This window comes from Staurois parvus, unplaced genomic scaffold (assembly GCF_062004578.1).
Source record: "Staurois parvus isolate SC_StPar_1 unplaced genomic scaffold, SC_StPar_1.0 ptg001648l, whole genome shotgun sequence".
Classification (NCBI taxonomy): Eukaryota; Metazoa; Chordata; class Amphibia; order Anura; family Ranidae; genus Staurois; species Staurois parvus.
Window position 1 is genome coordinate 93,369 of NW_028319444.1, and position 15,636 is coordinate 109,004.

A 15,636-nucleotide genomic window follows, 5' to 3' on the forward strand; every position below is an offset into this window, starting at 1 on the left:
ACTGGAGGAGAGGTGAGAGGCAGGAGCACCACAAACTGGAGGAGAGATGAGAGGCAGGAGCACCACAAACTGGGGGAGAGATGAGAGGCAGGAGCACCACAAACTGGGGGAGAGATGAGAGGCAGGAGCACCACAAACTGGGGGAGAGATGAGAGGCAGGAGCACCACAAACTGAAGAAGAGATGAGAGGCAGGAGCACCACAAACTGGAGGAGAGATGAGAGGCAGGAGCACCACAAACTGGAGAAGAGATGAGAGGCAAGAGCACCACAAACTGGGGGAGAGATGAGAGGCAGGAGCACCACAAACTGGAGGAGAGGTGAGAGGCAAGGAGCACCACAAACTAGAGGAGAGATGAGAGGCAGGAGCACCACAAACTAGAGGAGAGATGAGAGGCAGGAGTACCACAAACTGGGGGAGAGATGAGAGTTAGGAACACCACAAACTGGGGGAGAGATGAGAGGCAGGAGCACCACAAAGTAGAGAAGAGATGAGAGGCAGAAGCACCACAAACTAGGGCAGAGATGAGAGGCAGGAGCACCACAAAGTAGAGAAGAGATGAGAGGCAGGAGCACCACAAACTAGGGGAGAGATGAGAGGCAGGAACACCACAAACCGGAGGAGAGATGAGAGGCAGGAGCACCACAAACTGGAGGAGAGATGAGAGGCAAGGAGCACCACAAACTGGAGGAGAGATGAGAGGTAAGGAGCACCACAAACTGGGGGTGAGATTGGAGGCAGGAGCACCACAAACTGGGGGAGAGATGAGAGGCAAGGAGCACCACAAACTGGAGGAGAGATGAGAGGCAAGGAGCACCACAAACTGGAGGAGAGATGAGAGGCAGGAGCACCACAAACTGGGGGTGAGATTGGAGGCAGGAGCACCAAAAACTGGAGAAGAGATGAGAGGCATGAGCACCACAAACTGGGGTGAGATTGGAGGCAGGAGTACCACAGACTGAGGGTGAAATGAGAGGCAAGAACAGTACAAACTGGGGGTGAAATGCGAGGAAAGAGCAGTACAAACTGAAGGTGAGATGAGAGACAGGAGTACCACAAACACGGGGAGAGACAGGAACAGCATAAATTGGGGGTGAGATGAGAGGCAGGAGTACCACAAACTGAGGGAGGGGGAATGAAGGGCAGGAGCACCACAAACTGGAGAAGAGATGAGAGTCAGGAGCACCACAAACTGGAGAAGAGATGAGAGTCAGGAGAACCACAAACTGGGGGAGAGAGGAGAGGCAGGAGCACCACAAACTGGGAGAGAGAGGCATCACCTAGGGCAGATAGATGCCCGAGTCCCCAAAATTATAAACTGTGCAACAACACAAATTATCTACTTCTGCTGTTAGCTGAAATGCCACTTTTGGGTGGACAGAATCTTTAAAATGATTTATGATGTTTGATATGGATAACTGTATGTTTGTAGGATAGGAATTAAAGAAATAAAGGAGGAGAGGAGAGAAGATGAAGAGAGGAGGAGAGGAGATGAGAAGATAAGGAGAAGATAAGATAAGAATGGGAGAGTAGGAAAGAAGAGGAGTGGAGTGAAGAGGAGGAAAGGAGAAGAAAAGAGAAGGGTAGAAAAGAAGAAATGGACAGACAATGAAGAAAGGAGGAGAGGGGAGAACATGAGGAAAGGAAACAATAAGGAGAAAGAAGAAGATGGGGGGGAGAAGACCAGATGATGACAGAAGAGGGAAAGGAGACAAGATGAGGAGAGGATGTCAAAAGGAGAGAAGGTGAGGAGAGTGAAATAGATGAGGAGGTGAGGAGAGAAGAATAGATGAGGAGGGGAGGAGATCAAAAAGAGGGGAGGAGAAAAGATGGCAATGAAAAGGAGAGAATATAAGTAGAGGAGAAGATGTTCAGAAGATTAGGAAAGGAGACATAGAAGAAAGTAGAAGATGAGGACTGTAAGACCTCGTTCACACCATACATGCAGAAAAATTGACGGAAACTGACGTGCATATTTGACTTGCAGAGACATCAGTTTTCATACATGCTTCAATGAGTTTTATACATGTTGCAGATTCCTGGGCAGAAAAAATCTGCAGGTGATACTAGTGTTGCGGTGTAAACAGGACACATAGAGAACAATTGATTTTGTTGTGCCCTTGCAGAATGCATGCAAAAAAACTGATGTCTCTGCACCATGGTGTGAGTGAACCCTAAGAGAGGATATGATGAGAGGAGAGAGGATGAGGAAGGGAGAAGGGGAGAAAAAATCAGATGAGGACAGGAGGAGAGAGGATGAGGAAAGGGGAAAAGGTGTGTATATGTAGAGAGTAAATAAAGAGAGGAAAGAAGAGGATGACAGGAGAGGAAAAGATGAGAAGAGTAAAAGATAAAATGATAAGAGGAGAAATGAAGAGGACAGGAGAGGAGAAAATTAGATGACAAGAGGAGAGAAGAATAGGAGAGGAGAAGATGTGCAGTGAAGATGAGAAGATTAGGAGAGAAGAGGAAAGGAGAAGATAAGGAGAGTAAGAGAGAATATATAGGGAGATGAGGAAGGGAGGAGAGGAGAAAGGATGAAGAGAAAGGGACAGAAGGAGACAGGATGGAGAAAGGAGGAGGGGAGCAAAGATGTAAATGACAATGGGGGTTGAGCAGAAAAAAGAAGAGAAGAGGACAGGGAAGAAGATGAGGAGAGTAAAAGATGAAATTCAGGAGAGAAGATGTGCAGTGGAGAAGAGAGAAAATGAGGAGATAGGGACAGGAGAGAGGGGATGAGGAAAGGATGAGAGGAGAGAAGATGTAGAGAGTTTATGAGGAGGGGAGTTGGGGAGAAGAAAGAAGATGGGAAGAGGAAGACAGGAAAGGAGAAGGAGAATAAAAGATAAAATGAAGAGAGCAGAAAAGAAGAGAAGATGTGCAGTGAAGAAGAGGAGAACATTAGGAGAGAAGAAAAGGAAAGGAAAGGAGAAGATGAGGATAGTAAGGGAGAATATGAGTAAAGGAGGGAGGACCAGGACAGGAGGAGAAGAAGAGAGAAGATGAGAAGAGGACAGGTCACAGGAGAGGATGAAGAGAGTAAAAGATGAGGAGAGGAGGACAGGAGAGAGGAGAAGAAAAGCAGACAATTAGATAAGGGGAGGGGAGCATGAGGTTCCTTTTTTAAAGTTTCCATTAAAACATTGATGCTAAAACACATAGATGTGATTCTGGTCTAAGGCTGAGAACACACTACAGTGCCTTCAAAAAGTATTCATACCCCATGAAAGTTTCCACATTTAGTCATGGTACAACCAAAAACGTAAATGTATTTTATTGAGATTTTATGTGATAGACCAACACAAAGTGGCACATAATTGTGAAGTGGAAGGAAAATGGTAAATGGTTTTCAAAATTTTTTACAAATAAATATCTGAAAAGTGTGGCGTGCATTTGTATTCAGTATTCAATACTTTGTAGAACCACCTTTCGCTGCAATTCCAGCTGCAAGTCTTTTTGGGGATGTCTCTACCAGCTTTGCACATCTATAGAGGGACATTTTTGCTCATTCTTCTTTGCAAAATAGCTCAAGCTCTGTCAGATTGGATGGAGAGAGTCTGTGAACAGCAATTTTCAAGTCTTGCCACAGATTCTCAGTTGGATTTAGGTCTGGACATTGACTGGGCCATTCTAACACATGAACATGCTTTGATCTAAACCATTTCATTGTAGCTCTGGCTGTATGTTTAGGGTCATTGTCCTGTTGGAAGGTGAACCTCCACCCCAGTCTCATGTCTTTTGCAGACTCTAACAGGTTTTCTTCTAAGATTGCCCTGTATTTGGCTCCATCCATCTACCCATCAACTCTGACCAGCTTCTTTGTCCCTGCTGAAGAAAAGCATCCCCACAACATGATGCTGCCACCACCATGTTTCACGGTGGGGATGGTGTGTCCAGGGCGATGTGCAGTGTTAGTTTTCTGCCACACATAGCATTTTGCTTTTAGGCCAAAAAGGTAAATTTTGGTCTCATCTGACCAGAGCACCTTCTTCCACATGTTTGTTGTGCCCCACCACATAGCTTCTCGCAAACTGCAAACGGGACTTCTTATGGCTTTCTTTCAACAATGGCTTTTTTCTTGCCACTCTTCCATAAAGGGCAGATTTGTGGAGTGCACGACTAATAGTTGTCCTGTGGACAGATTCTCCCACCTGATCTGTGGATCTCTGCAGCTCCTTCTGAGTTACCATGGGCCTCTTGGCTGCTTCTCTGATTAATGCTTTCCTTGCCCGGCCTGTCAGTTTAGGTGGATGGCCATGTCTTGGTAGGTTTGCAGTTGTGGCATACTCTTTCCATTTTTGTAAGATGGATTGAACAGTGCTCCGTGAGATGTTCAAAGCTTGGGATTTTTTTATAACCTAACCCTGCTTTATACTTCTCCACAACTTTATCTCTGACCCGTCTGGTGTGCTCCTTGGCCTTCATGATGCTGTTTGTTCACTAATGTTCTCTAACAAACCTCTGAGGGCTTCACAGAACAGCTGTATTTACACTGAGATTAAATTACACACAGGTGGACTATATTTACTAATTAGGTGACTTCTGAAGGCAATTGGCTCCACTAGATTTTAGTTAGGGGTATCAGAGTAAAGGGGGCTAAATACAAATGCACGGCACACTTTTCATATATTTATTTGTAAAAAAAAAATTAAAACCATTTATCACTTTCCTTCTACTTCACAATTATGTTCCTCTTTGTGTTGGTCTATCACATAAAATCCCAATAAAATACATTTACGTTTTTGGTTGTAACATGACAAAATGTGGAAAATTTCAAGGGGTATGAATACTTTTTCAAGGCACTGTATGAGTTTCAACACACATAAATTTCCATTGGGAATCAATAGAAATACATGTATAAAATAAAGAAAAGTGAGCGCACTCCAGTGAGCGGCAAATGCACAAAAAAGGAACTACAAGCCCTTCCAACCAGAATAGAAACAATATAAGTGCAGCGCTACAAATAATATCCAAGTGACAATTATATACGATCATCAAATATAAGAATATTAAAGATGATAAACAGTTCAGTGATGGGGGACTCGCAGGGAGTATAGGTGTAATCCAATCCCAGGAATAGATAAATTGCCTGCTTACCAGAAGCGCAATTATAATACGCATGTACAGGTTTCATGGCATCACCCCTACAGTAGACGTGTATTGACACGAAACGCGTCCAGGAGGAGCCTTCGCACGCCTTGACGTTACGCCGCCGGGTCAGGAGGTCCGGCGGCCCACCTATGGTTTTCACTGGTCAGTGTATAGAATCTCTTTTTCAAGCTGCTTATACTGGCTACAGGCTGCAGGCATGCGTTTTGTAACTTCTATGGTTTTACGTATTGGATTTAATAAATATTTTTAAAAACATACTACACTATGAGTATTTTTACTCCTTATACCTGGCACTGAGTTCCCATACCTCAGCCCCAGCATTTTTAGGTTCTCTGTGTGGATCCAAGGAGCAGTGTGATCCGACCAGGCCAGCATCGTCTTACCACCGACGGACCATCTGGGTACTATAAAGCAGTGCCTACATGGGACCCCGGCTACATGAAACCTGTACATGCGTATTATAATTGCGCTTCTGGTAAGCAGGCAATTTATCTATTCCTGGGATTGGATTACACCTATACTCCCTGCGAATCCCCCATCACTGAACTGTTTATCATCTTTAATATTCTTATATTTGATGATCGTATATAATTGTCACTTGGATATTATTTGTAGCGCTGCACTTATATTGTTTCAATAGAAATACATGTTAAAGCATATCCACGTGTTAAAAAACATGCAAAAATGTACAGAAATGCAGGTTTACGCTTGTTAATATGCATCAATACACAGGTTTTCTCACCTTAATCTGCAATGCAAGCTACAGTTACAAGGCACAGGACTCTGCATTCACTATCTCTGGTCTCCCACAGTACACACAACATGGAAATGATTTTAGTAAAAATAAACTGATAAATACATTTTCTCATCAGCAGTTAGAGCAGTCTTATGACTTCAGCAGAGCACTGGTTAAAGCTTGTAGGGGGAGTTTTCTTTCTGCTCTAGGAGGATGCAAAACCCCTGACCTCTTTCTGGGCAGTGTTGATTGGCCCTGTGCTGATCACATGCACTCTCCCAAGAAAAAAAAAATCTTTCTGTCATTACACACCAAACTGAGCATGTGCATATGACTAGGGCTCTGTCTGTATCAGGTGGTCATTTCAACAATCAGTCTTTTTACACAATGCAGGGGATTAACCCCTTAGGTTCCACAGTTTGTATAACCAGCATGCTTAAGGGATCGATCACACTTGACTTTATTTCTAACTCTTGCCAAATGCCCCTATAGCGTTTGACAGGCGTTTGCAGAGGCGTAGTTAGGATATTTTGCGCCCGGGGACGAATGGCCACCTCATGACACCCCCCCTGCTTCATATGGTGCCTGTAGACACCCCTCCCGCACATTGCCCCCGCCCCCTTCATCCATGGCACTACTCACCTGGCTCGGCTCTCCCCTCCGGCACATGCCCGGCTCACTGCCCTCCTCTCCACTCCCGGCCGGCTCCTCTCATAACTCACTGTGGATGGCAGATGTATCAGATGACACGTCTGCTGCAGCCGCTGCAGTGATCTTGTGACCTCATTTTGGCGCCCCTGTACCTTGGCGCCCGGGTACATATGTACCCCCCTGCCCCCCCCAGCTATGCCTCTGGGCATTTGGGAAGCATTTTTAACGCTCCTCAAATGCCCTATGCGCGGTTTTGAGGCTGTTGATAGGCGTTTGCCAAGCGTTAAAACCGCACCATAATCGCCTATAGTGAAGTTTAAATGGTATTAACGCTCCGCAACCGCCTCACAACCGCGTTGCAACAGCACCGCAACCACACCGCAAATGTCTGCCAGACGTTTGCGGAGCGGTAACATAGACTTGAATGGGAGGCCTCAACTCCTCCTGACTCAACACAAGGCATCAGTTTTGCCGCGACGCTAGCGCTTCGGTGTGAACAGCACTGTGTGCTTTCATGTGCAGAATTTTCATAGGCCTTAAAAAGGCTTCCCAAACGCCTGAAGCCTGCTGACAAAGCTAGTGTGAACTGAGCCTTACTGCATATACAGACTATTATTACTGTTGTGGGTTTAGTAACACTTTAATACATTTTCTTCTCTCAGCTACGTTCATAAACAATGGAAAATAAATAGTAATAGGCACATGGCAGTAACTGAAGACAACCAAAGCTCAGGTTACTGTAATCCCTAATAAATAACAAACTTGTCACAGCTTTACTACACTTTACCCATAGATTCCACACCCACCAAGCGCACTAGACATCATTTCTGATAAGAAGAATTTATTGCTATGTCTCCAAAACAAGAGCCATTTAATTGAAGCCAAAGCAATGTTTATAAATACAGTGAGTCTACTTTGAAATGGCGGCATGCCGCCTACACTTGGGAGACTATTATGGGGGAAGGGCACAGGCCTCTAGCGGTAGCAGATCGAGACTTGCCGAAGGAGGGGGCGTGGTGTGTGCACAGGGTGTGCCGGTGGGCGGGGTGTACAGGGACAGGTGCGTGGATCTCGCGAGAGGTGGGAGAACTACTGCTGATGCTCCTTGAGCGGCCGGAGGACGCTGAAGGCTGAGTGGAGACACCGGGGGTCCCCGGAGGAGGTGAGATGGGGGGCGTGCTCCGTGTACCGGGATACTTCATTGTATATCATGTCTTTATTGTCGGATGCGGGCTGCGCTTGGCCTCTGCTGTGATATTAGTAGAATGACAGGTCAGCGCTGTGTGTTCTGTACAATGATAATCATCCATAGGACTGACACTGCACTCACTGCTGGCTTCATCCTCATCACTGACACGAGGACTAGTAATGTCATTCTATTGCAGGACATCACTCTGGGGTTTCTGTATGAAAAGTGTGCTAACTACATACTGATATTCCTTGTTGCCTATAGCAACCTACACTACATGGCGGATGAGGAAATAACTGGAAGTGGTTGCTATTGGTGACGTGAAATTGTCTTGCAGCGTTTTTTTAATGCATGGCTTATATAATCACCTACCATAGCTGTGTACTTACCTGTCATGATGATTATCATATACCAGGGCAGCCCTGATCTCTGCATACACTGTACTAATACGTCATACAGACCAGAGCCTGATCTCTGTATACACTGTACTAATACGTCATACAGACCAGAGCCTGATCTCTGTATACACTGTACTAATACGTCATACAGACCAGAGCCTGATCTCTGTATACACTGTGTGCTGAACGAGGAACACGCTTTGTTCCTGTATGTGGTCACTATGTATTATGTGTAACGCCCTGCTTTCACACTGAGGAGTTTTTGAAGCACTTTTGTTAGAAAAGCTGAAGGAAAATGCTTCCCAATGTGTGTTTTCACACTGGTCCAATGGAAAAATATCCTGCTTGCTGCATTTTGGGGGCATATTTGGTCAGTTTTAAAAAACGCACCCTTCCATTGAAATGCACTTGTGTTGCAGTTTTGATGTGGTTTTGATTCACATGTCCTGTGAAAAGTGCACCATAATTGCAGTAAAATCGTGGCAAAAACAAGTGTTCTTCCTGCGGATCAGTGTGAAAGTGCCCTAATGTACTGTATTGTGTCTAGATGAGACATAGCTGTGTGTATATATACCATATAATAGTACAGAGCTGTGTGTATATACCATATAATAGTACAGAGCTGTGTGTATATATACCATATAATAGTACAGAGCTGTGTGTATATATACCATATAATAGTACAGAGCTGTGTGTATATATACCATATAATAGTACAGAGCTGTGTGTATATATACCATATAATAGTACAGAGCTGTGTGTATATACCATATAATAGTACAGAGCTGTGTATATATACCATATAATAGTACAGAGCTGTGTATATATACCATATAATAGTACAGAGCTGTGTATATATACCATATAATAGTACAGAGCTGTGTATATATACCATATAATAGTACAGAGCTGTGTATATATACCATATAATAGTACAGAGCTGTGTATATATACCATATAATAGTACAGAGCTGTGTGTATATACCATATAATAGTACAGAGCTGTGTGTATATATACCATATAATAGTACAGAGCTGTGTATATATACCATATAATAGTACAGAGCTGTGTGTATATATAACATATAATAGTACAGAGCTGTGTGTGTATATACACACCATATAATAGTACAGAGCTGTGTGTATATACCATATAATAGTACAGAGCTGTATATATATACCATATAATAGTACAGAGCTGTGTATATATACCATATAATAGTACAGAGCTGTGTATATATACCATATAATAGTACAGAGCTGTGTGTATATATACCATATAATAGTACAGAGCTGTGTGTATATATACCATATAATAGTACAGAGCTGTGTGTATATATACCATATAATAGTACAGAGCTGTGTGTATATATACCATATAATAGTACAGAGCTGTGTGTATATACCATATAATAGTACAGAGCTGTGTATATATACCATATAATAGTACAGAGCTGTGTATATATACCATATAATAGTACAGAGCTGTGTATATATACCATATAATAGTACAGAGCTGTGTATATATACCATATAATAGTACAGAGCTGTGTATATATACCATATAATAGTACAGAGCTGTGTATATATACCATATAATAGTACAGAGCTGTGTATATATACCATATAATAGTACAGAGCTGTGTGTATATACCATATAATAGTACAGAGCTGTGTATATATACCATATAATAGTACAGAGCTGTGTATATATATATACCGTATAATAGTACAGAGCTGTGTGTATATATACCGTATAATAGTACAGAGCTGTGTGTATATATACCATATAATAGTACAGAGCTGTGTATATATACCATATAATAGTACAGAGCTGTGTATATATACCATATAATAGTACAGAGCTGTGTGTATATATACCATATAATAGTACAGAGCTGTGTGTATATACACACCATATAATAGTACAGAGCTGTGTGTATATATACCGTATAATAGTACAGAGCTGTGTGTATATATACCGTATAATAGTACAGAGCTGTGTGTATATATACCATATAATAGTACAGAGCTGTGTGTATATATACCATATAATAGTACAGAGCTGTGTGTATATATACCATATAATAGTACAGAGCTGTGTGTATATACCATATAATAGTACAGAGCTGTGTGTATATATACCATATAATAGTACAGAGCTGTGTATATATACCATATAATAGTACAGAGCTGTGTGTATATATAACATATAATAGTACAGAGCTGTGTGTGTATATACACACCATATAATAGTACAGAGCTGTGTGTATATACCATATAATAGTACAGAGCTGTATATATATACCATATAATAGTACAGAGCTGTGTATATATACCATATAATAGTACAGAGCTGTGTATATATACCATATAATAGTACAGAGCTGTGTGTATATATACCATATAATAGTACAGAGCTGTGTATATATACCATATAATAGTACAGAGCTGTGTGTATATACCATATAATAGTACAGAGCTGTGTATATATACCATATAATAGTACAGAGCTGTGTATATATACCATATAATAGTACAGAGCTGTGTATATATACCATATAATAGTACAGAGCTGTGTATATATACCATATAATAGTACAGAGCTGTGTATATATACCATATAATAGTACAGAGCTGTGTATATATACCATATAATAGTACAGAGCTGTGTATATATACCATATAATAGTACAGAGCTGTGTGTATATACCATATAATAGTACAGAGCTGTGTATATATACCATATAATAGTACAGAGCTGTGTATATATATATACCGTATAATAGTACAGAGCTGTGTGTATATATACCGTATAATAGTACAGAGCTGTGTGTATATATACCGTATAATAGTACAGAGCTGTGTATATATACCATATAATAGTACAGAGCTGTGTGTATATATACCATATAATAGTACAGAGCTGTGTGTATATACCATATAATAGTACAGAGCTGTGTGTATATATACCGTATAATAGTACAGAGCTGTGTATATATATACCATATAATAGTACAGAGCTGTATATATATATATATACCATATAATAGTACAGAGCTGTATATATATATATATATACCATATAATAGAGAGTATATCTGACAGTGCAGTGTGTATACACTATAGTAATACACAGTGCTGGCATTGCAGTCTTGTATACTGTCAGTGCACTAACCTCTCTATATATTTTATTTATATCATTTATGACTCTGTTGGCTTTATTGGGTCTATATATGAGACATCATGGTCTGTATACACTAAAATAGTACACAGTGGAGTCACTGCTCCCTATATACTGCAGTACTGAGCTCTGTATTTTTCTTTCACATACATGACTCTGAAATGTTCCATTAAATGTCTTTAATGTCATGAGACCATGCCATGTGTAGTATGTAGCGCAGTGTTCCACTAACCTTCATTATTACTATTATGGGTAACATAGTGTGCAGTGCTGCCCCATAAGTATCCAGATTAAAGTACAGAAACGTGACCTCAGAGAAGAGCATTGTTCCCTATTACTGTCCTTATTCGAGTATAGAAGACTCAGTTTACGAAGTTATTGGAATCCTTTGCCATTTTTGTTGTTGGAATCCTTTGCCAAATTACAAATTTGCCCCCCCCCCCCAAAAAAAATCCCTCTTTTCTATATTGAGAACTAAAAATTCACATGGCAGAATCTAACAATCATTGTGGCAAATAATGCATGCATTGTAGCTGTCATCTGATATTATTGATAAAATGTTACAATACAATGGCCTCTGCTTAAAGCGGTATTAAACCCAAAAGCAAAAATGTAATGTATTGCAGATGAACTCAGTCATTAGGGCTCATGTACACTGCAGCTGATGAACTGACATTCAGGAGCTTTTCTGCATTTTTTTTTCAGCGGCCCCTGAACTCTCCTTTGTTTTCCTATGTGTCCACGTACGCTATGTCCTTTACAGTCGTTTTTTTTTTAACCACTTGCCTACCAGGCACTTATACCCCCTTCCTTACCAGGCCAATTTTCAGCTTTTAGCGCTGCCGCACTTTGACAATTGCGCGGTCATGCAACATTGTACCCGTATGAAATTTTGATCATTTTTTTCTCACAAATAGAGCTTTCTTTTGGTGGTATTTAATCGCCACTGGGCGCTTTACTTTTTGCGCTATAAATTAAAAAAGTGAAAAATTTTATAAAAGAAACAAAGAAACTTTTTTTTTTTTTTCAAATTTTTTGCAAACAGGTAATTTTTCTCCTTCACTGATGTGTGTTGATGAGGCAGCACTGATGGGCACTGATAGGCGGCACTGATGGGCACTGATAGGCAGCACTAAAGGGCACTGATAGGCAGTACTAATGAGGTAGCACGGATAGGCGGCACTGATAGACAGCACTAATGAGGTGGCACGGATAGGCGGCACTAATATGCAGCACTGATAGACGGCACTGATAGGTGACACTGATGATGGGTACTGATAGATGGCACTGACTCGCATCACTGCTGGGCACTGACTGGCGGCACTGACTGGCACAACCGCTGGGCACTGACTGGTGGCACTGACTGGCAGCACTGCTGGGCTGCACTGGTGGGTGGGCACAGGTGGGTGGCACTGGTGGGCACAGGTGGGTGGCACTGGTGGGCACAGGTGGGTGGGCACAGGTGGGTGGCACTGCTGGGCACAGGTGGGTGGCACTGCTGGGCACAGGTATGTGACACTGCAGAGTGGCACAGGTGGGTGCACTGCTGGGCACAGGTGGGCGCACTGCTGGGCACAGGTGGGCGGAGCTAGTGGGCGCACTGCTGGGCACAGGTGGGCGGAACTTGTGGGTGGCACTGCTGGGCACCGATCATCAGGGCACTGATCATCAGTGCCCTGAAGATCGGTGCCGATCCTCGCTCTGACAACTGCCGGTTCTCGGCAGTACTTTCCTCACGATCTGACAGCGTGAGGAAAGTGCAGCCGAGAACCGGCACTTGCAGTTCCCTGTGATCAGCGTGTCATTGGACACCGCTGATCATGTGGTAAAAGGCCGGTATGATTGGCCATTTACCACATCACGTGATCACGTGATCACGGAGATCGCCGGGTGCGCGCCCCCTGGGGCGCGCAGGAGAGCGCGTTCTGGGGGGACGTCATATGACGTTCACCCAGAACTGGCCGGCTGCAGTGAAGCCGTCATTCGGCTATCTGCGGTCGGCAACTAGTTAATGCACAAAACTTGCATTCAGGAGTAGATTTTATTCAGTGTTTCAAACGCGCGTAAACACGGCTAACCACGTTTAAAAGTGTTTTTGTTTAGAAGCTTTTTTTAACTGTTCCATATCCAGATGCTGTCCAGAGCCTTTTTTCATCATCAGAAATGCATGCAAAGCGTTTTCCATGTATTCAAATGGACCCGGTACACCAGCGCAGTCAGTTCCAGGTTTTGTGTGAAGGAAAAATGTTAGAACGTGCCGCATTATGTTCATGATGGGATTCATAGTGAATACAACCAGAAAAGACAGGTCATCTCAACACATACTGCTCTCTCTGCTTCTGCTCTCTCAATTTCTCTCAGAATGTCTGAAATAATTAATTTGTACTGTTTTTCAGTGCATTCTGGGCATTTTGGAAGGTCTTCTGATGTTTTCTTTAAAAAAATGTTCCTAAACGCACCTAAACACAGTATGCAAATGTGGCTGAACAGACATTTTTTAGCTCACACATCCAGCAGTCAGTTTCCATTGTTCAGAAGTGTTTTCCAAACGTCCCGTGTACATGGAGCCTTAGATGTGATGGCTGCATTAGTTTTCTTTTTCAGGCTGTTTTCACCTGGTGATCTGTCCAGTAACACACCACCTGTATTAGAGTGCCCTATGTAGGAATAGGATGGAGGGGAGTATTGGATGGACTAGCAGATTTAGATACATTAATAAATTTAAGCTGAATGCCAGCTCACACTTTATAAGCAGTTACAGGAAACATGTTTTTTTTCCCTTTTCAGATAAAGGTTTTACATAAATAAAAGCTACCGTAGTTATTCTAAGCAGCACCCCTGTCAGTGGTAAATGGTTAGTCTCCTGTCTGTAACTAATACATTCTGCTGTAGAACTTGCTCTTTGGAAAAACAACAGACTTACTGGTCAGATCACCAGGTGTGAATAAAGGAAAGCAAGCCTAAAAAGAAAACTAAGGTAGTCATCACATTTAAGAATTAATAAGCTGCAATATAATGTTTACTTTTGGGTTTAATACTGCTTTAAGATATAGACATGTGCATCTGTATATCATTCAGTGACCATGTGTTATTACACAGTATGGAAATTTCTATACAACACACGACTCTGCTACTGTAAAACTATGCCTTGTGTACAAGCCTGGCATTTATAACTATATAGTCAGTAATGATAGAGAAGCCTCGAAGTGTACGATTTGTTTATATGTCAGCTTAGATGCTGCTCTCTATATGGTTGTGTGCCTTGGTTACTATACATAATCTATTACTAATACATTGTCATTTTCCTATATTAATATACATTATATTGCCAAAAGTATTGGGCCAGCCCTCCAAATCATTGGATTCAGGTGTTCCAATCACCTCCATGACCACAGGTGTATAAAATCAAGCCCCTAGGCATGCAGACTGCTTCTACAAACATTTGTGAAAGAATGGGTCGCTCTCAGGAGTTCAGTGAATTCCAGCGTGGTACTGTGATAGGTTGTCACCTGTGCAATAAGTCCATCCGTGACATTTCCTTGCTGCAAATATTCCACAATTAACTGTTAGCTGTATTATAACAAAGTGGAAGCCAATAGGAGCAACAGCAACTCAGCCACGAAGTGGTAGGCCACGTAAGATGACAGAGCGGGGTCAGCGCATACTGAAGTGCACAGTGCGCAGACATCTCCAACTGTCTGCAGAGTCAATAGCTAAAGACATCCAAACTTCATGTGACCTTCAGATTAGCACAACAGTGCATAGAGAGCTTCATGGAATGGGTTTCCATGGCTGAGCAGCTGCATCCAAGCCTTACATCACCAACTGCAATGCAAAGCGTCAGATGCAGTGGTGTAAAGCACGCCGCCACTGGACTCGAGTAGTGGAGACATGTTCTCTGGAGTGACCAATCACTCTTTTCTGTCTGGCAATCCAATGGACATGTCTGGGTTTGGCGGTTGCCAGGAGAATGTTACTTGCCTGACTGCATTGTGCCAAGTGTAAAGTTTGGTGGAGGGTGGATTATGGTGTGGGGTTGTTTTTCAGGGGTTGGGCTTGGCCCCTTAGTTCCAGTGAAAGGAACTCTTAAGGCATCAGCATACCAAGACATTTTGGACAATTTCATGCTCCCAACTTTGTGGGAAGAGTTTGGGGATGGCCCCTTCCTGTTCCAACATGACTGCACACCAGTGCACAAAGCAAGGTCCATAAAGACATGGATGAGCGAGTTTGGGGTGGAGGAACATGACTGACCTGCACAGAGTCCTGATCTCAACCTGATAGAACACCTTTGGGATGAATTAGAGTGGAGACTGCAAGCCAGGCCTTCTCGTCCGACATCAGTGCCTGACCTGACAAATGCACTT

General features: G+C 42.5%; 1 protein-coding gene across 2 annotated transcripts in view; it reads left to right on the forward strand.

Moving 5' to 3' along the window:
* The first annotated feature begins 7,540 nt into the window (after positions 1-7,540).
* The window catches only part of LOC149434870 (serine/threonine-protein kinase 38-like), a 72,940-nt gene continuing 64,844 nt past the window's right edge, over positions 7,541-15,636 (forward strand). For both annotated transcript variants that reach the window (XM_089663282.1, XM_089663284.1), the window contains exon 1: positions 7,541-7,660. The gene's annotated coding sequence lies outside the window, so the exon portion shown is untranslated. The remainder of the gene's footprint in view (positions 7,661-15,636) is intronic.